The 11,742-nt window shown below is 49.2% G+C and overlaps 1 long non-coding RNA gene across 5 annotated transcripts in view; it reads right to left on the reverse strand.

Annotated features, from left to right (window-relative positions):
• Positions 1–2,347: 2,347 nt before the first annotated feature.
• LOC132006746 (uncharacterized) overlaps positions 2,348–11,742 on the reverse strand; it is an 86,942-nt gene continuing 77,547 nt past the window's right edge. For 3 of the 5 annotated variants that reach the window (XR_009401207.1, XR_009401203.1, XR_009401204.1), the window contains 2 exons: positions 10,048–10,193; positions 2,348–3,651 (listed from right to left, as the gene is read on the reverse strand). This is a non-coding gene — a long non-coding RNA (uncharacterized LOC132006746). The remainder of the gene's footprint in view (positions 3,652–10,047; positions 10,194–11,742) is intronic. The other 2 variants (XR_009401208.1, XR_009401206.1) reach the window with 2 other exon arrangements.

Genomic DNA, 11,742 nt, shown 5'->3' on the forward strand with positions numbered 1-11,742 from the left:
TTGTAACAGTGTTGCGATTGCTTCTTTTGGCTTCGCTTTTCTTGGCGTCTTTTTGAGGCTGTTTGTGTTTATTCTCCTCTTTATTCCCACACCCCACGATGTGGATGCTTTTCTGAGGAGAGGGAAGGGGGAAAAAAAAAATCCGAAGTCTTCTCTCGGGTTTCTCCGTCAGCGGAGCCTACTCGATCCCACCTTCAAAGCCGCGGGCAAACAGGTCTCCTCAGCCAGCCGTTCGCCGGCGGTCCCCCCGCCCCCAACCCATCCCTCGAGACGCAAAGACCCCGAGCGGCGCAGCCCGCCAGATCTCTGAGACGCGGAAGGCTCGCCCGCCTAGGGGCTACGGTTGACGGTTGACGTCTGCGGAGGGAAGCGTGCTGGGACGGTCCCCGGGAAGCCCACACGCCCCTCTCTCTCCAGTTCCGGCGGCGGCTCGTGAGCCTTGGGAGCCGCGTCCCGGCTCACATTCGGGGTCCCTAGCCGCCTTCCCCGGGGAGTTCCCCCCCAAAGTTAGTGAGTGTGGTCATCCGAAGGCGCTTCTGTGCTGGGAGCCAACCGAAGCAGCGGGCCCGGGAGAGTTCGGTTGGACCGCGAGGGACCCGTCAGGAAGATGCGCTTGCCGGACGGGCCCCAGGGGTGGCGCCTCGCGTGCCCCGCGACTCGCGTCTTTCCCGCCAGCGCCAAAACCTGCTGCACGTGGCCCTGGGCAGGGGGATGGGGGGCACGAGAGGGGCTCCGGGGAGAACCACGAGGGGGCGCGGCCACGAGAACTCCGCGGGGATCGGCAGGTCCCCTGGGAGCGTAGGCGACCCGCAGGCGGGACGGGAACCAAGAGCGCTCCTCCCGGGAAAGTCCGCGCGTCCCGGCGCGCTCGAGCTGCAGGCAGAGCTGCCTCCAGCTTCGCGGCCCCGAAGCGCCGCGGTCTCGGCCCCGGCGCGCAGTGGGGAGGTCTGTGTTCAGGCCGGTGTGCTGGGCTCACAATAGCCGTGCTCCCTCGAGGATGCTCCGCTTCCTTCCAGAAGGCCCATGTGCACTGCTCACGCCATCTCTCCCCACCCAGAAGTTGACAGGAGCCACACGCGCAAAACGAAGAGGCTTCAAGACCTAAAGAAATAACGCATGTCCCCTGGGGCCTTGCTGCTGCGAGCAGGGGAACGGGGTCTGGGCTTGCCTCTGGCTCCCAGAGCCTCCACAGCCTGCAAGCTCTGAGCAGTGCCTGGAGCCGCGCTCAGGGGCCCAGCGTCTCCCCCAGCATCTGAAGACCTCCAGCTGGCTCCCGCTGTGACCATCTCTTAGTTGAGGGACCTTGGGCAAATGACCTAAACTCTAGGAACCGATATTTGGGGTTCTGAATACATGTCAGGGATGACCTTAGTCGGGATCAAGTCATGTTTCAGAGCTGGGCATCACAGGGCTCTGTCAGGGCTCTGTGTCTCTTTAGGTTGTCAATCCCTCCAAACAACACCAAAATTTAAAAAAAAAAAAAAAGTACACCGTCGTGCAGGGATTTCTAGAGCCTTTCTCTAGAGATACAGGACTGGGGAAAGGGTCAGAGGGGAGAAGGAATGCTGGGGACAGCGGCGGGGGGTGGGGGGAGACCAAGAAAACAAACCAAGGAGCTCAGGATGTAGCCATAAAGGCATAAGGTGCTCAAAGGAAAACTTGGCTTGCAGCTCTAGCTTTGCCATGACTTGCGAAGAGAACTTGGGCAAGTCCTCCATTCAGGCCTTAGTTTCTCCTGATCATCAAGGTTCTCTCCAGCCCTCGCCTTCAGTGACTTCTATCCTAAGACTGAATTTCATGATAGCAACTCAACCACTTTAGTAAAAGACTAGTCCAGATTCTGGGGGTGGGAGGGTGTTGGTTGGTGGCTTGGACAAGGGGGTGAAGTCAGCAGTAGCAGAAGGGCGGGGGCGGCTAGACTCCTGTCCTCATCAGGGTCAGGCCAGAGCTAGATTTTTTTTAAGATTTTATTTATTACAGAGATCACAAGTAGGCAGAGAGGCAGGCAGAGAGAGGGGGGAGCAGGCTCCCCGCTGAGCAGAGAGCCTGATGCAGGGCTTGATCCCAGGACCCTGAGGTCATGGCCTGAGCCACTCAGGCGCCCCAAGAGCTAGATTTTGAAGATAGAGAAGTCAGGGGACTTGACAAGAGGGAAGGAGATGGCCAAGCCAGGCAGTGGAGGAGAAGCTGGGGCTCCCAGTAAAATACTAAAGGAAGCTCCTTTCATCCTTCAAATTGCTCTGCTGTTGAATGGGCTCAGTCTTAGTCCATTCAGGCTGCCATAATAAAATACTATATACTGGGTGGCTTATGAGAAACAGAAATTTATTTATCACACTTCTGGAGGCTGAACAAGACCAAGATTCCAGCAGATCTGGTGTCTGGTGAGGGCCCTCTTCCCAGTTCATAGACAGCCATCTTCACCAGCTGTGTCCTCAAATGGTGGAAGCCTGGATGTCTCCAGGCTCTCTTTCATAAGTGTGCTAATTCCATTCATAAGAGTGAGAGCCCTTTTGATTTAATCACCTCCCAAGTGCCACACTTCCAAATACCATCACACTGGGGATTAGGTTTCAACATATGAATGCGGGAGACACAAACATTCAGTCTATAGCAGGGTTCCCAACATTATCTGTCTGCCCCTTTTGACACCTTTGAGGAGGGACAGTCTGTAGGTAATTGGTGGGTAATGAGACGTAATGAAAGGGCCATGAGACGGATAATGATGAAAACTTAATTCAAGATCTTTCTCCCTTTGACAAGTTTTTAAAAAGATGTTGGTGACTGCCGGTTGTCTTCCGGATGCAGTTCTGAGATGAGCCTTGTTCCCTGGACCACCTTGATGAGTTAGCAAGCATCCTCTGGGTGAGAGATTTCCCTCCCTTGTCCACCGGGGTTGGAGGCGGGAAGGAGAAGACCAAGGCAAGGCAGGCAGCAGGTTTCAGTCCAGCAGGCGTGGTGTAGAGATGCTCTCAACAGGTAGCCCCCTTCGGCATCTGTTTGTGCCTAAAGCTAACCATGAATTTCGTCAGGAACGTTAACAGCTGCCAGGGTAATGCCGGGTGCCCTGGGACCCAAACCAGGCAGCGCCACATACTCAATTACCAGACAAATTGCATAAGAGTTTTCCATTGTATCTGCATATCAGGACTGCCTGTAGGATAACACCAAAGGGGCTTCTGTGGAATTCTGGAAGACATTACGACAATGGCTTTCTTTCCTTTATTTAAAGTGAACAAACATTACCGCAATATACATTTGTGGACCAACTCAAAAGCCTCCTATTCCAAACTTCCTTCCCTCTGCTCTCACTACTTGGGGCTGCGTAGAAGGAGGGGACAGGGGAGACCGACAACATTTTTTCAGATGCAAATATTCCCTTTGGAGTGCCTGGTGCTTCAAACCACTGTTTATTTATGCTAGTATCCCCCATGCGGCAGGGTTGATCTGCACATCCTTTTCCAGTGACTATAGCAAGTTTTCCAACTGGGCACTGAAGAACCTCTCTGGGGTCCAGAGGAGACAGCGGGCAGGGCTTGACCCTAGCTCCCTTCGCCAGGGAGCACAGCAGCTGTCAGTCTGTCCATTTCGTGGTGAGCTTGAGGTCAAATCTCACCGAAGAATGGCTTTCCCTTCTTTAAAATGAGTAGTCTGAAAAGACGAAACCAGAGAGGGAGACAAACCATAGGAGACTCTTAATCATAGGAAACAAACTGAGGGCTGCCGGAGAGGATGGGAGGGGGACTGGGGGGCTGGGGTAATGGGGTGATGGGCATTAAGGAGGGGATGTGATGGAATGAGCTCTGGGTGTGACATGCAACTGACGAATCACTGAACTCTACCTACTAGAACAGAAAATAACAACACACTACATGTTAACTGGATTTAAATAAAAATAAATAAAAAGTTTGGAAACCATGGCCATTTTCCCATATTCGTGGAGCATCTTCTATATACCAGGCACTGTTTAGGTGGAGATACAGCAAAGCAGCACTTGGCTCCCAGGTACTCCCTTTACAGAGGATTGCACATACTTTTCCCACACATTTTAATCCCAGCTTCTTAGACCAGAAGTTCCACGAGGGCAAGACTAGCGTCTTGTGTCCTTCATCTCCTCCTCAAAGGACAGTCTTTGTTTTTGATTTGGTTTGGTTTTAGAGGGGGAAGGGGTATGGGGTGGAGGGAGAGAATCCTCAGGCAGACTCCCCGCTGAGTGTGGAGCCTGATGCAGGGAAGGGATCCCAGGACCCTGAGATCATGACCTGAGCCGAAATCAAGAGTCAGATGCTTTACCCACTGAGCCACCCAGGTGCCCTTCGAAGGACAGAATTTGAACAGATCTTACTGAACACAGCAGGGGACATTTGGGTTCTGGATGGGAGAGTGCAGAGGGACAAGAGGACATCCAACTAGAAGGTCATACCTTTGCCCTGGGTCATTCACAGAGGAGATAGTGAAGATGCAGATAATTTTAAGCATTGACAGTCCTGTGCTCACTTCGGCAGCACATATACTAAAATTGGAAGGAGCCGAGAGTCCCATACAACCCTGCACACATGCACAAACATATACACACACACATGTGTGCACACGCTATGCCCAGAAGCTTGGCCAAAGCACTTATTTAATGTTTACTTGAGTTTCTCATTTTATGAACTGGGGCTGACGCAGCCTTGGGGCACTTGGGTGGCTCTGTTGGTTAAGTGTCTGTCTTCAGCTCAGGTCATGACCCCAGGGTCCTCAGATCAAGCCCCACATTGGGCTCCTCGTTGAGCAGGGAGCCTGCTTCTTCCTCTCCTTCTGCCTGTCATTCCCCCTGCTTGTGCTCTCTCTGTCAAATAAATAAAGAAAATCTTTAAAGAAATTATTTATTTATTTAGCTTTATGGCGGGGGGGGGGGGAGCTTTAAAGGCACTAACATGAAAAAGGCTGCCCCTTGCTATCTAGAGTAGCCAAAAGCCAGAGCTGAAAACTAAAAGTATGAAAACTTCACCAATCAGTCCTGGTTTCACAATTGAGGGAACTGAGGGCTAGCGAAAGCTAGTGACTTGCTGTGGGGATCCATGAGACAACCAAGATTGGAAGCTAGGCCCCCTGCCTCTGTCTAACGTTCTTTCCACGTGAGCAGAAAACTTCCAAGGAACACAGAACAGAACATCTCCCCAAATAAGTTAGAAGTTATTTCAGGTTTCTTACATGATTTGCAATTCAACAAATGTTTATTGAACATATACTATGTGCTAACGGAGCTGGCATTTGTGGGCAATAATAGAAGGGTATGGCACCATTCTTATCCTCCAGTAGCTAACTGAGGAAACAAGAGGCAAAGATTTGAAATAGTTAGGTAAAAATAACAGGCAGTATGTGAGAAGTGCCAAAATTGGGGGAACAGCAAGTCCAAGCGAGAGCTCAAAGGAGACAGACGGCACTGCTTCCCATCTCATAGTGAAGGTGCCTTTAAGCCAGGCTGGAGAGGATTTAACTAGAGAAGTTAAAGACCACCTCACTTCTCAACTCGAGGGGATTCCCTTCACATCAGAGGCCACCTGGCTAGGGAAAGGGAGATATACAAGGAAGCTGGGCTGATCAAGGCCCAGGGATTTCTATTTTTAAGGGCTACCCATGTGATTTTGATGCTTAGTTAGATTTGGGGTTCACTCATGTAAAGGATAATGCAGAATAGATTGGATAAGTACACTCCAATCCTTCTCTCTCTAGCTCACCCTTAGTTTCTCTGGGCGGTGAATATCAATAATTCTTGTCTACTTTTTACTGAAGGGAAAACTGAGGGTCCAGAGACTCCCCCCCACCATGCCCCGAGACTTTCAATGATATGTTGAACGTCATTCGGCAAGTAGTATGGTCTCTGGTTTCCTGCCAACCAGTAGAAATAAAAATATCAGAAGCTATCATCTCAAGGAAGATTTTGCTTCATTTCTCAGCAAGACAGATCAGACCTACTCAGAGTTGTAGGCTGGCCAGGGGACAAAAAGGAGCAAGTCTCTGGAACTGCCAGGTGTGTGGGACAAAGCCCAGGGTGAGGTTAGAGACTGGGAGCTCTGAGTCCTGAGTCCTAGCTTTGCTGTGTGACTCAGCCCCAGCCACTTCCCCTCTCTCTTGGTGTGTCCTTTGCCTATTAATAACGATGTCCAGCGTCACTGTCGGGATTAGCTACCAGTAATGGCAAATGCACAGTACAGTTAGTCCCGATGTGATTCGTGGGAACAGAAGGAATCCACAGTCATCCGTCAACTGTTGTGGGTAAAGTATGTACCGACTGCCTTCGGAATAGAAGTGCTTTCTTTCCAGGGGAGTGAGCTAAAGGCCCGGGGCTGGGCCCTGCCCTCTATAGGGGTACTGGCCAGTGTGGGGGCCCTAGAGTTCCTGGCCAAGAGCTGTCTGGTCTTAGGAGGAAAAAGAAATAAAGGGCAGGTTATCTGGAGGGAAAACAGCAAACATCCATCAGAAGGAAATTAACCTGAGAACTTTGGCAAGCCTGGTTAATATCTGTCATAAATTGTGGTGAAATATACAAAACATAAAATTGACCATTTTAACCATATTAAGTGTCTAGTTTGGTGGTATTAAGTATATTCGCATCATTGTGCCACCAGTACCATCACCCACCTCCAGAACATTCTTCATCTTGCAAAACCAAAACCCCGCACCCGCTGAACCGCAACTCTCCATTCCCCTCTTTCTCCAGCCACCCCCCCCATCACTATTCTACTTTCTGTCTTTATGACTCTGGCAACTCTTAGTCACTTCAAATAAGTGCAACCACATGGGATTTGCTTTTTGTGGCCGGCTTACTTCACTCCATAAAATGTCCTCAATATTCATGTCATAGCATGTGTCAGAATTTCTTTGCTTTTAAAGGCTGTGTAATAGTCCCCTATAGGTACATACATCTTGCTCTCTTGCTTGTTCATTCATCAGTCAATGGACGGCTGGGTTGCTTCCACATTTTGACTATTGCAAATAATACTGCTATAAACATGAGTATACAAAGCTCTTTTCTAGACCCTGCTTTCACTTCTTGGGCTCCATACCCAGAAGAACTATGGGATTATATGGTGACTGGCTGGCAATTCTATTTTTCACTCAAGGAACCACTATATCGTTTTCTGCAGTGGCTTCACCATGTTACATTCCTACCAGCAATCCATAAGTGTTTCGATTGCTCCATAGCCTTGTCCACACTTGTCATTTTCTGTTGTTTTCTTTTCATCAGAGCCATCCTAATGGGTGTGAGGTGACATATCACTGTGGTTTTGATTTGCATCTCCCTGATGATGAGTGATTTGAGCTTTTTTTTTTTTTTAATTTGCTTACTGGCCATTTATATGTCTTCTTTGGCGAAATGTCTGTTCGAGTCTTTTGGCCATTTTTTTTAGATCGGGCTGTTTATTATAGTTTTGTTGTTGAGTTTTAAGACTTCTCTCTATATTCTGGCTATTAATCCCTCATTAGACATGTGCCTTGCAATTTTTTTTCTCCCATTTCCCCCATTCTGTGGGTTGCTTTTCACAGCTGATAGTGTCCTTATCTGACAACCTTGGGAAAACTGGGAGATGTCAGAATTCAGGTTGGTTTTTTCTTTTTTTTAGATTTTTATTTATTTATTTGAGAAGGACAGAGAACTTAGAGGGAGAATGAGAGAGAGAGAAGCAGACCCCCCAGTGAGCAGAGAGCCAGACTCCAGGACCCCTAGAGATCATGACCTGAGCCAAAGGCAGATGCATAACTGATTGACCCATCCCAGTGCAACTAGAAGTCGGGTTTGGACCTTGAAGAAACTGGATTCACAATCGACTTATTTGATGTTGTGCAAGCTACTTAACCTCTTTGAGCCTGCCTTAGTTCTTCCATCTGAAAAATGGGGATGATGCTTAGCATAGAACCTAGCTTGTAATATTGCTTTGATGATGTGTAAATGAGATCGTATGTCTCAAATCTTACCCCTGAACCTAGCCCAGACTAAATACTCAGTAAGTGGTAACCTTTATTGTGTTTAAGAAGGAACCAGAATGATGTAAGTGAAATGTGATCTTCGTTATTATCAAATGGGTGAGTAGGCCAACAATATTACACCACCAACCCAAACACAGTAATATTACACAATAATTAACACTTGTGTAGCAAGTTGCAATTTACAAAGCATTTAAACATTCATCATTCATTCAACAGGCTCCACTGGAAACATGATGGGTAAGGCAGTCGCGCAGAACTGAGCGGGACTACCATGGGAAAAGGTGGTCTTAATCAGGACATGAGTGCTAAGAAGACAGAAGCATGGGGTGCTGATGGGGGGCACAGAGAAGGTGAGTTCAGATCAGGGGAGGGCTTCCAGGTGAGTAACATGGACCAAGGATTCACAGGATTATGGGGTTAGGGGGAGGAAAGGTGCGCTGGAAGGGACTGAGCATTTGAGATAGAGGGAAAAGCCACTGCAAACTGCGGAGGTGAGAAAGGCTGGCTCGCTAGGGAACCGCAGCTAGTGTGTCATGGCTGGAGCTAGCATCTGAGTGAGACAAGTAGTAGGAGTCTAGAGAGGTGGGCAGATGCCAGGCCATGAAGGGCTGTGTAGACCAGTATAAGGACTTGGGATTTTATCCCGAGAGGAAGAAGATGCTGTTGAAGGGTTTAAAGCAGATTCGTGATGTGACTGGCTTTGCTGTTTAGAAAGATCTTCGGCTGCAACGTGGAGGAGAGCGGAATGACAAAGCCCAGCCTGGGAGAGACCAGGTAGAAAGATGAACTAAAGGAAGGACAGTGAGGCGAGGGAGAAATGAGGGCTCAAGGGACATTTAAGACAAAATGGAGCAGATGTGGGGACTGATTAGATGACCTTAGTTCACTCTTTGGGAGCAATTTAGATGTTAGCATCATTTTTTTTTTTTCATTTAAGATGAGTAATAGAGGCTGAGGAAGGGGCAATGATTTGTACCGGGTCCGAGAGCCAGAAGGAATCCAATCAGGACTCTGGCATTCTACCCGGACATCTCTTGCTCGCACTTCTAGAACAGGCCGTTAGATGAGTTTCTAGATCTTTACTGTAAATCCCTTTTAAGGAATTCAAGTCCTGTTTCCCCACCAACTGCTTTGCAGCATATAATCATTTCAGAAGTATTTTATCTGAGTCTTTAATTGGTTGTCAGCGTAGGATGTCTTCATACCCCTGAGCTTTAAGACATTTTTTCCTTTCTTTCTACTTAGTGTTTAATGAGTAGCCTGGAAGCAAAGCCTTCTATCCCAGGGAGGCTCAGATGAAGAGTCCAGGGCTCAGAAAGAATGAGCCTAAGTACAAGGCTTGGCCACTAATTAGCCACAGGATAGAACAAGTCACTTTCTCTAAACTCTCTGAAAACCCTGGGGACTAGAACATATGAATGCATACTCACTCAAATTCAGGAGCTTTATGAGTCTCTTCTAAAGTAAGTATGCCTTCAAACTGTGACTAGCCACTCTCTCACGAATCTTTTTGGTAAGTTGGGTTTCTGATGCCGTAATATGCTTACAGCTGTTACGGATTTTCCCCAAAACTCTGTTTGCTCAGCAGGGAGCATGACGGCTCTGTAATTGCTAAGCCGAGTGTTATCAGACTTAACTGTCAACCAAGACGCATGGGTTTGTTTGTATTTTTCTATGCACTTGTACTGCTAAGGCTCCCTTTCTTGGGCAGGTTTTGCGGGGGGGAGAGAGGAGTACAATTCTCCAAATTATAAAACCAGAAGGGGGGGGGGATAAAATGAATGAAGGTGAATTTACACTTTACGGGAAACCCAGCACCTAAAGGCGAGGTCCAGTCCTGAGAGGCCGGCCCTCCTGAAGGTCCCCTTGTGTCCCCTGGCTTCCGCCAGCAGCAGGAGGGGCTGGGCTCCAGGCCCGTCACCAGAGGGCTTGAGGCTCCTGCAGGCGCATGCCCCCCCGCTCCCCCCCTCCATGTGGGGAGCACCCACAGGCCAGTCTGGCTGTGACACGGCGGGACTAGAAGCCAGGGACAGGCCGAGTCAGTCTCTGTGCAGGGCCCGGGCAGGCTCTCACCTGCAGGTTTCGGCCCCTCGCCGCCTGGCATCCCAGCACCTCGAGCATCTCCCCGGGCCCCAGGAGCAGAGACGTCACAGGAGGTGTGGAGAGGATCCCAAGACAGAAACGGAGAGGGGATAAGGCCCTTGGTAAACAGTCAAGCCCTAGGCGGGTAGAACAGAAACGCCGTTGAGAGGACAGTCATTCCAAAGCTCCTGGGATTCAGTCAACAAACATTTGTCTAACACCCACCTATGCAAAGTCCCCATGACTGTTACAAGCTTGAAGTTGCGGCCATCCCCCCTGCCTCATGGCCTGTGCTTACAGGGGCCTAAACACAGTCCACACAGGTCATTGTCATTCTGGAGAGGCTGTGGGGGTGGTGGGGTGGGGCGGGGAGCAGACACAGGAAAGGAGGCTGCCTGGAGGTAGTGACTTTTGGGCCCAGGCTATAAAGGAGAGCTCCAGATGGGTCTTCAGGGAGTGGACTGAAATTGAAGGGAAACCTCTCCCAGTTGTCATGGTCCTGGGTCCTTCTTCCTGTCCAACTCTGGCCCTGGAGTCAGGTCTGCAGAGGGGAAGGACTTGACCGCTTCCGTTGACCAACGGGGGGAATCGGGCAGGAAAGGAGAGCACCTTTCCCTAAAGAAATCTATCATGCAAGTGTCTTCCTCTCCAGACCATGAACTAGGGCAAGTACAAGACTTAGGCCCCTGTGAATCCCCAGCCACTAGCACAATTCCCAATTTATAGTAGGTGTTCAATACAGGCTCAGTGAAGGGTCTGGAATATTTGTCCCATAACTTCAAGTGGACAGCCCGGCTTTTCATGACCTGGGAAGACACTTGTTTTCCTAGAAAGAAAAAAAACTGTCTGCCTGGGAGCATTTGATTTTGCAGTAGGCAAAGGGGCTGCCCCGTTAGTCGTGGTGCTCATCACAGGTTCCCATCAAATCTGTCCTGTGATCAGCACAATATCCCAGTGCTTTGCCCCCTCCAAGACTCGGGCTCTTCTTACAACCAAGGAACTTCTGAGGCCTTGTATTCGTTTTAACACACACCCTGTGGAGACAGTGTCCTGCCTTCAGTGCCCCAACCCAGTCAGGGGATGCTGCCTATCTTTTGAAACCCAAATTCTTCCTTTCCTTGGAAACCTTTCCTGAGAAAAGCCCACACGCTGTGACCCCTCCCGATGGTCTTGGCTGCACACCTGAATGAGACATTCGACAGGTGATCACACACGAGTCAGAGATGTTTTGCGCACCGCCTTTTCTCCCAAACAGATGAGGAGCCCCTTGGTGCCAGAGATGATGGCACCTGCTTCTCCGTCCCCAGGAATGTCTCCCAAACGAGCTCTGCACATAGGTGTGCAATAAATGCTTGCTGATCGAGGGAAAGGCAGAGAGCGGAGACAAAGCCTTTGCTTTGTCTATGACTGGTTAATTAAAATTCTACCATCAGGTTGCCCCAGAAGCTGGACAGACCAAGCTGTCTCAACTCTGGATTAGATATCAGGAAGTCTTAGTTGTGGTCCTGACTCTGTCACTAACCAGCACGAACTTTGGCAAGCCAGTCAGCTGCTTTTGGCCTCAGTTTCCCCAGTTAAAAAAATAAACTGCTACTTCTGGCTAAGGATTTGTCTTTAACCCCCTGGGTGAAACAACTGTAGATTAAAAAAAAAAAAAAAAAAAAAAAAAAAAAAAAAAAAAAAAAA

The sequence above is a fragment of the Mustela nigripes genome, chromosome X, assembly GCF_022355385.1.
Source record: "Mustela nigripes isolate SB6536 chromosome X, MUSNIG.SB6536, whole genome shotgun sequence".
In the NCBI taxonomy this organism is placed as follows: domain Eukaryota; kingdom Metazoa; phylum Chordata; class Mammalia; order Carnivora; family Mustelidae; genus Mustela; species Mustela nigripes.